The following is a 13,764-nucleotide window of genomic DNA, read 5'->3' as shown; positions in this document are numbered from 1 at the left end:
ACTTTCTGTTGTCCTCCTGATCCCTTACCTAAGGAACATGTGCAAGCCAGCTTATGTAGGACCTTTTTCTGTTCGGTGACTAGGTTGAGGGAGGGGGAAGAAAGGTAACATTAATTAACTGCCAACTATATGCCAAACAGTAAGCTAGAAACACACATACATACAAATATCCATATCCATACATATGTATGCTTAAATCCTTCACAGCAACCCATAAAGTATAACTATTAGAATTGTCCCCAGTATGAAAAAAATGTTAGGCCAAATTAAGGGTATGCATGCAAACAACTTGATACTATATATCCTTGTTACAAATATCTTCAAAATGAGCAGCTCCTTTTAGAATTCTAATAATATATAAATGAATCTTTTATTGTTCTGATAACATCTCTTTATACCATATAAAATTGACTACTCAGTTTTTCTCAGTCTTTTTTTTTTATTGTCAAGTTAGCTAACATACAGTGTGCTCTTGGCTTCAGGAGTAGATTCCCATGATTCATCACTTACATACAACACCCAGTGCTCATCCCAACAAGTGCCCTCTTCAATGGCCATCACCCATTTTTCTCCACCCCCCTTACCCCTGTCAACCTCAGTTTATTCTCTGTATTTAAGAGTCTCTTATGGTTTGCCTCCCTCTCTATTTGTATCTTATTTTTCCTTCCCTTCCCCTGTGGTCATCTAAGTTTCTCAAATTCCACATATGAGTGAAATCATATATTTGTCTTTCTCTGACTGACTTGTTTTGCTTAGCATAATACCCTCCAGTTTCATACACGCTGTTACAAATGGCAAGGTTTCATTCTTTATCATTGCCGAGTAGTATTCCATTGTGTATATATACCACATCTTTATCCATTCATCAGTTGATGGACATTTAGGCTCTTTCCATAATTTGGCTATTGTTGATAGCGCTGCTGTAAACATTGGGGTGCATGTGCTCCTTCGAATCAGCACTCCTGTATCCTTTGGATAAGTTCCTCACAGTGCAATTGCTGGGTTGTACGGTAATACTATTTTTAATTTTTTGAGGAACCTCCATCCTGTTTTCCAGAGTGGCTGCACCAGTTTGCATTCTCACCTACAGTGCAAGAAGGTTCCCGTTTCTCCACATCCTCGCCAACATCTGTTGTTTCCTAAGTTGTTAAATTAGACCACTCTGACAGGTGTAAGGTGGTATCTCAATGTGGTTTTGACTTGTATTTCCCTGATGATGAGTGATGTTGAGCATCTTTTCATGTGTCTGTTTGCCATCTGATGTCTTCTTTGGAAAAGTGTCTATTCATGTCTTCATTTGATTAATCCATTTCTTCACTGGATTATTTGTTTTTCAGGTGTTGAGTTTGGTAAGTTCTTTATAGATTTTGGATACTAACCCTTTATCTGATATGTCGTTTGCAAATATCTTCTCTCATTCCATCAGTTGACTTTTATATTTGTTGATTGTTTCCTTTGCAGTGCAGAAGTTTTTTTATCTTGATGAAATCTCAATAGTTCCTTTTTGCTTTTATTTCCCTTGCCTTTGGAGACATGTCAAGTAATAAGTTGCTGAGGCTGAGGTCAAAGAGGCTGCTGCCTGTTTTCTCCTCTAGGATTTTGATGGTTTCCTGTCTCACATTTAGGTTTTTCATCCATTTTGAGTTTATTTTTATGTATGGTGTAAGAAAGTGGTCCGGTTTCATTCTTGTGCATGTTGCTGTCCAGTTCTCCCAGCACTGTTTGCTAAAGAGACTGTCTTTTTTCCATTGGATACTCTTTCTTGCTTTGTCAAAGATTGGTTGATCATATATTTGTGGGTCTATTTCTGAGTTCTCTATTCTCTTTGTGTGGTTTTTTAAACTTTTTTAAATATATTTTTGAGAGAGAGAGAGATACAGAACGTGAGTGGGGGGGAACGGGCAGAGAGAGAGGGAGACACAGGATATGAAGCAGACTCCAGGCTCTGCGCTGTCAGCACAGAGCCTGACGCGGGGCTTGAACTCATGAATGCAAGATCATGACCTGAGCTGAAGTTGGACGCTTAACCGACAGCCACCCAGGTGCCCCTGTGTGTCTGTTTTTGTGCCAATACCATACTGTCTTGATGATTACAGCTTTGTAATACAGACTAAAGTCAGGAGTTGTGATGCCTCTAGCTTTGGTTTTCTTTTTCAACATTACTTTGGCTATTTGGGGTCTTTTGTGGGTCGCTACAAATTTTAGGATTATTGATTCTAGCTCTGTGAAGAATGCTGGTGCTATTTTGATTAGGATTGCATTGAATGTGCAGATTGCTTTGGGTAGTATTGACATTTTAACAATATTTGTTCTTTCAATCCATGAGCATGGAATGTTTTTCCATTTCTTTGTGTCTTTCTCAATTTCCTTCATAAGCTTTCTAAGGTCATCGGCATACAAATCTTTTACCTCTTTGGGTAGGTTTATTCTTAGGTAGTTTATGGTTCTTGGTGCAGTTGTAAATGGGATTGATTCCTTGATATCTCTTTCTGCTGTTTCATTGTTAGTATATAGAAATGCAGTTGGTTTCTGTACATTGAGTTTATATCCTGCGGCTTTGCTGAATTCAAGTATCAGCTCTAGCAGTTTTTTGGTGGAGTCTTTTGGGTTTTCCATGTAGAGTATCATGTCATCGGTGAAGAGTGAAAGTTTGACTTCTTTGCCAATTTGAATACCTTTTATTTCATTTTGTTGTCTGATTGCTGAGGCTAGGACTTCCAACACTATGTTAAACAATAGTGGTGAGAGTGGACATCCCTGTTGTATTCCTGATCCCAGGGGGAAAGCTTTTTTCCCCATTGAGGATGATGTTAGCTGTGGGCCTTTCTTATATGGCTTTTATGATGTTAAAGTATGCTCCTTCTATCCCAAGTTTCTTGAGGTTTTTTATTAAGAAAGGGTACTGTATTTTGTCAAATGCTTTTTCTGCATCTATTGACAGGATCATTTGGTTATCCTTTCTTCTGTTGATGTGATGTGTCACATTGATTGATTTGCAAATATTGAACCAGTCCTGCAGCCCAGGAATGAATCCCACTTGATCATGGTGAATAATTCTTTTAATATGCTGTTGAATTCGATTTGCTAGTATCTTGTTGAGACTTTTTGCATCCATGTTCATCAAGGATATTGGCCTGTACTTCTCCTTTTTAGTGGGGTCTTTATCTGGTTTGGGAAATCAAGGTAATTCTGGCTTCATAGAATGAGTCTGCAAGTTTTCCTTCTGTTCTATTTTTGGAACAACTGGAGAAGAATACGTATTAACTTTTATTTAAATGGTAGAATTCCCCTGGGAAGCCATTTGGCCCAAGACTCTTTTTGTTGGGAGATTTTCGATAACCGGTTCAATTTCTTCACTGGCAATGGGTCTGTTCAAATTTTCTATTTCTTCCCATTTGAGTTTTGGTAATGTGTGAGTGTTTAGGAATTTGTCCATTTCTTCCCGATTGTCCCATTTGTTGGCATATAATTTTTCATAGTATTCTCTAATAATTGTATTTCTATGGTGTTGGTTGTGATCTCTCCTCTTTCATTCGTGATTTTATCTCTTTGGGTCCTCTCTCTTTTCTTTTTGGGAAGTCTGGCTAGGGGTTATCAATTTTGTTTATTCTTTCAAATAAACAGCTCTTAAATTCATTGATCTGGTTTTTTTGGGGAGGGGGGATTCTACATTGTTTATTACTGCTTTAATCTTTATTATTTCTCTTCTGGCTTTGGGATTTCTTTGCTGCTGCCTTTCTAGTTCCTTTAGGTGTGAGGTTTGGTTCTGTATTTGGGACCTTTCTTGCTTCTTGAGATAGACCTGGACTGCAATGTAGTTTCCTCTTAGGACTGCCTTTGCTGCATCCCAAACGGTTTAGACTGTCATGTTTTCATTTTCATTTGCTTCCGTATATTTTTTAATTTCTTCTTCAATTTCCTGGTTGACCCATTCATTCTTTAGTAGGATGTTCTTTAACCTCCATATATTTGGGGGCTTTCCAAATTTTTTCTTGTGCGTGATTTCAAGTTTCATAGTGTTGTGATCTGAAAATATGCACGGTATGATCTCAATCCCTTTATATTTGTTGAGGGCTGTTTTGTGACCCAGTATGTGATCTATTTTGGAGAATGTTCCATGTGCATTCAAGAAGAATGTGTATTCTGCTTTTGGATGAAAAGTTCTGAATATGTCCGTTAAGTCCATCCAATGTGTCATTCAGAGCCATTTTTTCCTTATTGATTTTCTGCCTAGATGATCTGTCCATTACTGTAAGTGGAGTATTAAAGTCCCCTACAATCATGGTATTACTATCTATACATTCATTTATGTTTGTGACTAATTGATTTATATATTTGGGTGCTGCTACATTGGGGGCATAAACATTTATAACTGTTAGCTCTTCTTGATGGATAAGCCCCTTCATTATGCTACAGTGCCCTTCATCTCTTGTTACAGTGTTTGTTTTAAAATCTAGTTTGTCTGATACAAGTATGGCTATTCCAGCTTTCTTTTGACTTCCAGTAGCATGATAGTTCTCCATCCCTTCACTTTCAGTCTGCAGGTGTCCTTAGGTCTACAATGATTCTCTTATAGGCAGCATATAGATGGATCTTGTTTTTTTATCCATTCTGATACCCTGTGTCTTTTGGGCATTTAGTCCATTTACTTTCAGAGCGATTATTGAAAGATATGGATTTAGTGTCATTGTGTTATCTGTAGGTTTTGTGCTTGTGGTTGTGTCTCTGGTCCTTTGTAGTCTTTGCTGCTTTCCACTCACAGAGTCCCCCTTAGGATCTCCTGCAGGGCTGGTTTAGTGGTCATGAACTCCTTTAGTTTTTGTCTGGGAAAGCCTTTATCTCTCCTTCCATTCTCAATGAGAGCCTTGCTGGATAAAGGATTCTTGGCCGCATACTTTTCCTATTCATCACATTGAATATTTCCTGCCACTCCCTTCTGGCCTGCCAAGTTTCGGTGGACAGGTCTGCTACTACCCTTATGTGTCTTCCCTTGTAGGTTAAGGCCTGTTTGTCCCTAGCTGCTTTCAGAATTCTCTTATCTTTGTATTTGGCCAGTTTCACTACGATATGTTGTGGTGTTGACCTGTTTTATTGATTTTGAAGGGAATTCTCTGTGCCTCTTGGACTTGGATGCCTGTTTCCTTCCCCAGATTAGAGAAGTTCTCAGCTCTAATTTGTCCAAATAAACCTTCTGCCCCTTTCTCTCTCTCTTCTTCTTCTGGAACTCCTATGATACGGATATTGTTTCATTTCATGGAATCACTTAGCTCTCTAATTCTCCTCTGGTGTTCTGGTAATTTCCTTTCCCTGCTTTTTTCAGCTTCATTATTTTCCATATTTTTTTCTTCTGTTTCACCTATTCTCTCCTCTGTTCCTTCCGTCCTCCTTGTCATTGCATGTAGTTTATTTTGCATCTAGTTTATAGCATTTCTTAATTTATCAGGACTATTTCTTAGGTCTTTCATCTCTGAAGCAATAGATTCTCTGCAGTCTTCTATGCTTTTTTCAATTTTGGCTATTTAGTCTCATGACAGTGATTATAACTTCTTGTTCAGATATATTGTTTATATCTGTTTTGAACAATTCTCTGGCTGTTATTTCTTCTTGGAATGTCTTTTGAGGAGAATTCTTCCGTTTCATCATTTTGCCTAGGTTTCTGTCTTTTATGTCTTTTAATAGCTTGTTATGCGTCCTGTACCTGCAAGAACTACTGTATTGCAAAGGGGTCATACCCTGTCCAGGGCCTGGCACTCCAAGAAGTGTTTCTGGTGTATGTTGCGTGCACTCCGTTGTTGTGTATTTGGCTGCTCTACCCCACTGGTCAGTCCTCTGCAGAGCTCCTCCTTGTTTGTAGTGGTGGAGTGTTTGGACCTTCCACCAGGTGTGATTTGATTTGTTTGTTGAAGTAACCCTGGAAAAAAGAAAAGGGGAGGGGACATATTAAACCGCAGGACAGTTGTCTGTTCGCACCTGGGACCTGTGGCTGTGCTGGACTGGAGGAGGGCCCATCTGGTTCTGTCAGTGTCAATCTCACTCCGGTAAATAAGTGGGTGCCAGGCTCGGAGGGGCAGAGTTTGGTATAGACGGGTCCAGCCTCCACTGGGGGCCCTGTCCTGCTCTCTGAAGTCCCACGTTGTTGGTGATGGGGAAAAAAACGGTAACACACCAATCTCTCCTCCCCAGAGTGGGTGTCTCAAACCATACTGTTCAGGCAGCCCTCACAAAGTAGCACGGACGGCTGGCTTGTCCTGCTCTAGTCTTCCGGGCCCCCTAGACACTCAGCTAGGATTCAAACCCTGATGTCTTAAAGGATCCTGCCCCACGCGGACCCAGTTCTGGGGCAGGGCCCCTCCACCCTGCCGATATGGCTGGCGCCTGCAGGGTCTTTTATCCTTGGGTGGGCAATACGCCCTCTTCCCACAGTACTCGAGGGAGGGACTGTGCTCTCCCAGTGCGCCCCTGAGATCACTACTGTGCTCCGGGCCGGCTCCCCTCCCCGCAGGCACACACTCAGAGTGACTCTGGTCTGGAGAAAGTGGCACACTTTTGAAAACTCTGATCTTCAGCTCCTAAGGCTGTTTGCAAAGTTGAGACTGGTACTCTCCGTATTTTTTGCTTCCCAGTCCAAGGTCTGGAGAGGTTTTTCTCTTGTCCTAGCACAACACTGCAATCCACACCTTCTCTTTCTCTCCCTTTTGTCATTCCACAGAAGGGGATCCCTCCCCTCCGTGCCCATGCAGTTTTATGTCCCCCAATTTGCATACACACACCTCTGTCCCACCACGCCATCTCCCTCCACTTGTGGAGATTTTTCTGTCACTCTGCAGTTTGATTTCCTTGGTGTTCCAAGTGTTTTGACTTCAATACAGCTGTATTTGAAGGATGAGGGAAATCCCAGTCCCCCTACTTCTCCACCATCTTAATTCCTCCAGTTCTTCCCAGTCTTGGAAAGGGAAAGATCTAATTAACTTACTTCTTTGCTGGCTCTTCCCATTAAAAGCAAAAAAGTCAACTGTCCAGGCTCGAAACCTATGTAAAGCTTGCTCTCTCTCTCTTCCTCTCTCTCTCTCTCTCTCTCTCTCTTTTTGCCTAAAACCTGGACAATACCAGATACTGAGAGATATCCTTTCCCTTCCTTGTACAGAAAGTTGTGGCAACATTACTTTCCATTCTAAGAATTTGACAGTGAAAACGATTTCTTGGGTAACTCCATCTGGAGAAAGTTAAGCGTTTCCTACTAAAGCCCGTTTGGTGCAATGGAAAGAATGCTGATCCGTAAACTGTGTACTTAATTGAATCCTTTGTTCTCTTTTCCCTTTTTGAGTTTCCTGGATCTGTTACTTGAATTGCTTTCTGCCTCAACAAAATAGCCCTCTCTTATCAAATCCTACTGTGTTGAGTATCTTTCCCTGTGCTAATGGTCTGGCTGCTTTCTGGGATCTTCTTTCAAAAATCTTGTCTTGCCTTTTAATTCAGTAGGGTAGCAGGTGCTGTCAGATAGTGGTCGTAAGGGCAGAAAGTCAGAAACCTGTGCCCTCGCCGTTCACATTTTCCTGTGCTACACTTGGGAACAGCTGCAGTGGACAGAAATGCTTCTGTCCGTGACTGAAGTCGACATAATGGTCCTGAGTTCAGCTAGGAGGATTCTTTAGCATCTTAAACTTTATCTTTATCCATTTCGTCTCAGGAGCAGTCACTTGCCCCAGAAGTACAAGCAGTGTTATGGGCCAGTACAGCATGCCGTTAGTAATCAGCTAAACACTTAGCACTGGATACCAAGTCAGTCAGAAGTGAGAGAGAAGTGTAGTGCGCTCTGCTGATGGCCTTTTCCTCATTGATTTCGTCCTTTCCTTGTAGCAGAACTCTCACTTTGTTCAAGAAACTTCTTTCCACTGTTCATGTGATTGGAAGGGTGGACCCCACCCCCAGTTCCAGAGGTTCCTCCTGACTAGAGGAAGCCATTTAATGTAAGACATTTGCTTGGCAGCTGTTACTGCTCTGGGGTGGGCACAGGACCCCAATCGGGGAAAAAAAAGTTCCTTTTGACAGAAATCAAGGTTTTGATTAATTGCACCTGTGAAGATTCCTCACTGTTAGACATGGGAAAAAGAATTCCAGAGGACAGAACTCACTGTGGCCTGTGTAGACTCCCAGGACAGGAACAGTTTCCCGTGGAAGCAGGACACTTGTAACTGCTACAAGAACACTGGGGCCCCACACACACCTTTCCTTTCTGAGCAGTGGCCCTCTGCCTTCTTTCCTGGTTTTTGGTTTTGATTTTTTTTTTTTTTTTGGTTTAAACTCAATTTCGTTTGTACCTGATAGTAGTTTATATCTGAGATAACTTGCTTTAATTTTCAAAAAAAATTCTTTGTATTTTCTCTGTTCCTTAGCTGAGCTTCTGTCTGGCTTGACCCCAGGCCACTGGTTTAATTAGGCTTTCCTCAGTGGGTTAGAGGTATATGTCTGATTATTTAACCTCTTTCTCCAGATTTCCTGTCTTATTTTTTAATCAGATTTTGCTTTTTTAATTTAAAAAAAAATTTTAAGTATAGTTGCCATGAATGTAAAATTATACATGTAAGTGCATATTTCTTATGTTTCTCAGGTATCAGGAGAATTAAGACTTGCAATTCTCTGCAGTTGTTTTTATATCCTCAGCTATATCCTTTCCAGTAGGAAGGAGAGAAATCTTGGTCAATTCTGACTTTCTAAGAGTCTTTGTGCTAGGAAAAACAGGTTGGATATTCTGGGACTGTTTTGGAAATACAGCAGTACTGCTGTGTCAGAAGAGATGCACACCATTATTACTTTTGAGCTCGTAGCTTTTTCGAAGGTAACAAAGGTACTAGAACATGAACAGTTGCCTTTTAATACATACTAGGGAACAAAATATAAGCCTTTCTAACTTCATTCTAACCTCATTTAAAAAACAAGATGATGGGAATTTTTAGTGTAGTTTTTGTAAACCTGATGAGGTGTTTTAAGGTTTAGAATGACCCAGTAATTCAGTTATGTTAAGTTCAATAATATAATCTTCTTATAAGTTATCCAAACAGGAAACGAATAGGCTGTGACACTCGAAAGATTCTGGTAAGTGTAGTAAAAACATGGGGAGTGGGGGCCAGCAGTAGCATCTGAAGGGAGCCAAGACCAAATGTGCTCTTGATCATCTGCAAAATCTTCAGAGAAAATGAACATGTAGTACATGTGTTGACCCAAAGAAGGGGACGTGGGGTTTGGTGTGCAGGCTGGTCTGGTGTTTCCTGGAGCTGGTGCCGCCTGGAACTGGAAAGAGTTAGCCTGCAACTACAAATAGTAGGAGCAATAATAATAAACTATTTGGCTTCTAAAGTTGGTTTGTAATAACACAGTGCCATGTCATCTGACAGTTTTATGTTAACCAGATGCACCTATTGTTAGAAAAAGATTACAAGAAATGTACAGTTCAATAAAATTATAAATTTGTTCATATAATTGAATTATCAGGGGAAATGTGGTCCATGCTATCCTCAGTCCTGTAATGGACAAGTTCTTAGAGTTGATTGGTGGCCCCGCCTGAGTTTTATCTTTTGACTGCTGCCCTCCAACTCTATTTAAATCCCTGAGTCTCTCTTCCCTATTTTCTTTCAGCTGTCTTTGTTAGAACTATCACTCTCCAGACATATTGCCATTTACCATTGCTCACCCATGGTCGGAAGTCTCTTAAATGAGTCAGTTCCTTAAATGACCCTTAAGTAACTTCTCTTTGAGCCGTCTCTAGGAGGTTTTAAGGTTCTCTGAAGTGTTTGTTGTTGGTAGGGAATCACTGTGGTAGAGGGTGGAATCCCACAAAAAGTTGAGATCTGTCTAGCCTAGAAGACATGGTTTTATTCCATAGGAGTACTACATCACTTGAGAAGAAAAGGGGTAGAATTCTGTTTTCTCTTTTAACTGTTTCCATGCTCTAATCCTTCCAAATAACATGCCAATAGAAAACATTTCGTCTCTTTCAAAATGTCAGTGCTGTATGAAGTGGAAGGGGATATGGAGATCTTTCATTCAATCATGTGTTTATTGACATTTTACTGAATACCAGGTCATGCCCAGGTTTATCAGCACGTGCTGGGGATATAAAGATGAATTCAAAACCTTCTGGGCACTGTGCTCATTAGGGGCACCCTCTGGGAGCAAGAGTTCTTAATTTGGGGGAACAAGACTTTTTGGGAATCTGATAAAAGCTAAGAAGAGTATTCATGTCGGAGGTAGCTGTGGATTACAGTGCTATTGGAATTTTGCCTGATTCAGGGATCATCTGCCAGACCTGTTCATGCCCCATAAAGAAAGGTGCACAGAGAAATTTATACATGAAGTAGTTCAAACCAGAGCACTTGGTCCAGTAAAAAGTGTCTAAAATACTTAAATCATGCAATTTTGAAAACCTTATTGACGGAAAACTTGGTTTTATTATATTGGTGAACCCATAAAATAATTATATTCAAAACCCTTTTTTTTAAGTTTATATTTTGAGAGAGACAGAGATAGCATGAGTGGGGGAGGGGCAGAGAGAAAGGAAGAGAGAGAATCCCAAGCAGGCTCCACACTGCCAGTGCGGAGCCAGATGCAGGGCTCGAACTCAGGAAACGGTGAGATCATGACCTGAACCGAAACCAAGAGGCAGAGGTTCAACCAACTGAGCTACCCAGGCACTGCTCAAAACCCTTTTAGAATCAAAAAGAAGAAAACAAATTTGTTGTGAAAATTAAAGTAACACATCTATGTATGTTAAAGCAATTTCCTTAAACTGATTATCTGAATTATTTTGCCTATTGCAGCAAACACATAACATTAAATTTACCATCTTAATCATTTAAATTGTATAGTTCAGTAGGGTTTAGTATGTTCGCATTGTTGTGAAACAGATCTCTAGAACTTTTTAATATTGCAAAACTGAAACTCTGTACCCAGTAAACATTAATTCTAGCTCCTCCTCTCCCCAGCCCTTTGTCTATACTTATTAATAATTCTCAGCAATGGTTGTACATAAGAGCCACCTGAGGACTTCTTAGAGTGATTGGCTGATCCTGAGCCCCACCCCAAAGATACTGATCCAGTTGTTCTAGGTTCTGCCTTGGGCCTTGGCATCAGTGTAAAAGCTCCCCAGGTGGTTCTGACATACATCCAGGGTTGAGAGCTACCACTTTACTAGAAGCAGCAAATTAGCTTGACCCTTTCAGAGGGCACAGTTTCACAGATTTTTCTTTGTCACTGGAATATTTCTCTTAACAATGTAATATCACCTTGTTTCTCAAGCTTTAATGTACATATAAATCACCTGGGGATCTTGTTCAACTCTACTTTCTGATTCAGCAGGTCTAGGGTGGGGCACGAGACTGCAGGTCTAATAATCTCACAGATGAGGTTGATGCTTCTGGTTCATAGACTCCATTCAGATTCAAGGGTGATAAGCCACCCTATGGTATTGTCAAAGTCAAGGCTTTTGTGTTGGGAAATATTGAAGTTTTTAAATATAGTTTCGTTGTCATGCCATATATTCTCACAGTCTGATATATTTTTTGAATGGATAAGTACAAAGTAATCCATCTCTGCTGGCATTGTGCTCCCACTGATACAAATTCTGCACAGAAGTATTGCCTTGTATGATCTCTGTTCCAAAATCTTTGGTGATGAAAGGAAAACCAAAGGATACCTTAGACTCTTACTTGCTTCTTTGACATTTTCTAATTTAGGTTATCTTCCATGCTTTCTCTCCACAATCATTGTGAAAGGATATCTTTTCTTTAATTCCTAATGATGAAAAATTACTTTGAATACTGAAACAATGGAAAGATGATTGTACAATGCCTAATGACACCCTTCATCCATTAGGACTTATATTGAAAGGATACCCAACTCAAAACAAATTGATCAGTGAGGGAGATGTCCTGGTTATTATAACTGGTGGGTGCTGTGCAAGCTTGAGTCTGTTTGATTCAGCAGCTCAGCTGGGTATCAAGGATGTTCTCATCTTCATTCTAAGGTTGGCTCCCCACACAGTACAGAAAGGCTGCAACACTGCCAGAATACACATCTGTACATCACTGCATCCAGAAAGAGAAAGCTTACAGAAGAGCGAGGAGCCTTCTTTTCCAAAGGAAAATCTTGCCTCATGTCTTACTGCCCACATTTAGTCACACATTCAGTCCTGAAATGGTCGATGGCCATGTGAATACCCTGTATGAGTTGGCTTTGGCCTGGGTTATAAGAGAGAGACTTTTCACTGTTTGCTACTACTTAAATGGTTTTATGTAAGCATTTGTTACAGGTTGAATCATGTGCCGCCCAAAAGATATATTGATGTCCTAATCCATGGTACCTCAGATTGTGACTTTGTTTGGAAATAGAGTCATTGTAGAGGTGATTGGTTGAGATGAGATCATACTGGAGTAGGGTAGGCCCCTAATCCAATATGACTGGCATCTGTAGCTTACAAGATGTGAAGACCTAGGAAGAACTCAGTGGTACAATGTGGGCAGAGATTGGAGTTACGTAGTTGCAAGCCAAGGAATGACGAAGATTGCCAGCAAACTACCAGAATCTAGGAAGGACTCTTCTACGGATTTCAGAGGGAGCCTGACCCTACCTACTTCTTGATTTCAGACTTCTGAAATTTCAGACTTTGATTTCAGACTTTGAAACCATACTTTTCTGTTGTTTTAATCCACTCAGTTTGTGGCATCTTGTTTTGGCAGCCTTAGGAAACTAATGCAAGACTTATCTATTACATTAGTTTTAAATTAAAAAAAAAAAAAAAGGGTGGGGCGCCTGGGTGGCTCAGTCACTTAAACATCTGACTCTTGGCTTCAGCTCAGGTCATGATCTCAGGGTTTGTGAGATCAAGCCCTGTGTCGGGCTCTGGGCTGACAGTGTGGAGCCTACTTGGGATTCTCTCTCCTTCTCTCTGCTCCTTCCCTGCTTGCTCTCTTTCTCTCTCTGTCTTTCTCTCTCAAAATAAATGAACATTAAAAAAATGAAGGGTATTTTGGAGGAAGCAAGGTAGGCTATTGTGAAAGCCATGAAAAAACAGCAAGATGTTTGCATAGACTAAAGGCAGATGGTTGTCAGTGTTAAATATTCTGTCCTAAATATCTTAATTTTATCAAGTTTTTTTTTTCCATTTTCATTGCTACCTCCCTATTCCATGCTGCCATTCTTTCTCACCTGGACTTATTTCAGCAGCTTTCTAACTTGCCTCCACGTTTTTACTCTTGCTTCCTTCCAGTGCTGTTCTCCAGACAGCAGCCACAGTTGTCAAAGCACAAATCTGATCGCAAAAGCCACTCATCATCTTTCCATTCTTTCGGTGTTCATTCAGTAGCTTCCCATTACTTGTAGAATAAAGATCAGAATCTATATGTGGCATGTATGGTACACTGGTGTCATCTAGCCTACCTCATGACTTTAGTTAGGATTCTCTTCTGTCCCTGTTGACAGTAGTCATTGACATCCCATCGTTTCTTCAGGCACAGCATTGTGCTTTCTGCGTCAACCTCTGCACATGCTGTTCCCATTACCTGTGCTGCTCTCTTTCCAGTCCTACTTTCATTCACCTCATTTCATGCTCAATCACCCTTCAGATCTCATTTGAGATTAATTTACTTGCTCATAGAAACCTCTGACCCTCCAAGACCAGGTTAAGTCCCCCTGGTATATACACTTTTGTAGTACACTATGCTTCTTTCCACTGACTATAATTTAATCACTAACTAATTATAGGCAGGTACT

The 13,764-nt window shown here is 40.5% G+C and overlaps 1 protein-coding gene across 1 annotated transcript in view; it reads left to right on the top strand.

The window, feature by feature from the left end:
* The window catches only part of FANCB (FA complementation group B), a 50,860-nt gene that overhangs the window by 25,790 nt on the left and 11,306 nt on the right, over positions 1 to 13,764 (top strand). The gene's annotated exons all lie outside the window — the stretch shown is intronic.

The sequence above is a fragment of the Neofelis nebulosa genome, chromosome X (genome assembly GCF_028018385.1).
Source record: "Neofelis nebulosa isolate mNeoNeb1 chromosome X, mNeoNeb1.pri, whole genome shotgun sequence".
In the NCBI taxonomy this organism is placed as follows: domain Eukaryota; kingdom Metazoa; phylum Chordata; class Mammalia; order Carnivora; family Felidae; genus Neofelis; species Neofelis nebulosa.
This window is presented reverse-complemented; position numbering and strand designations above follow the sequence as displayed.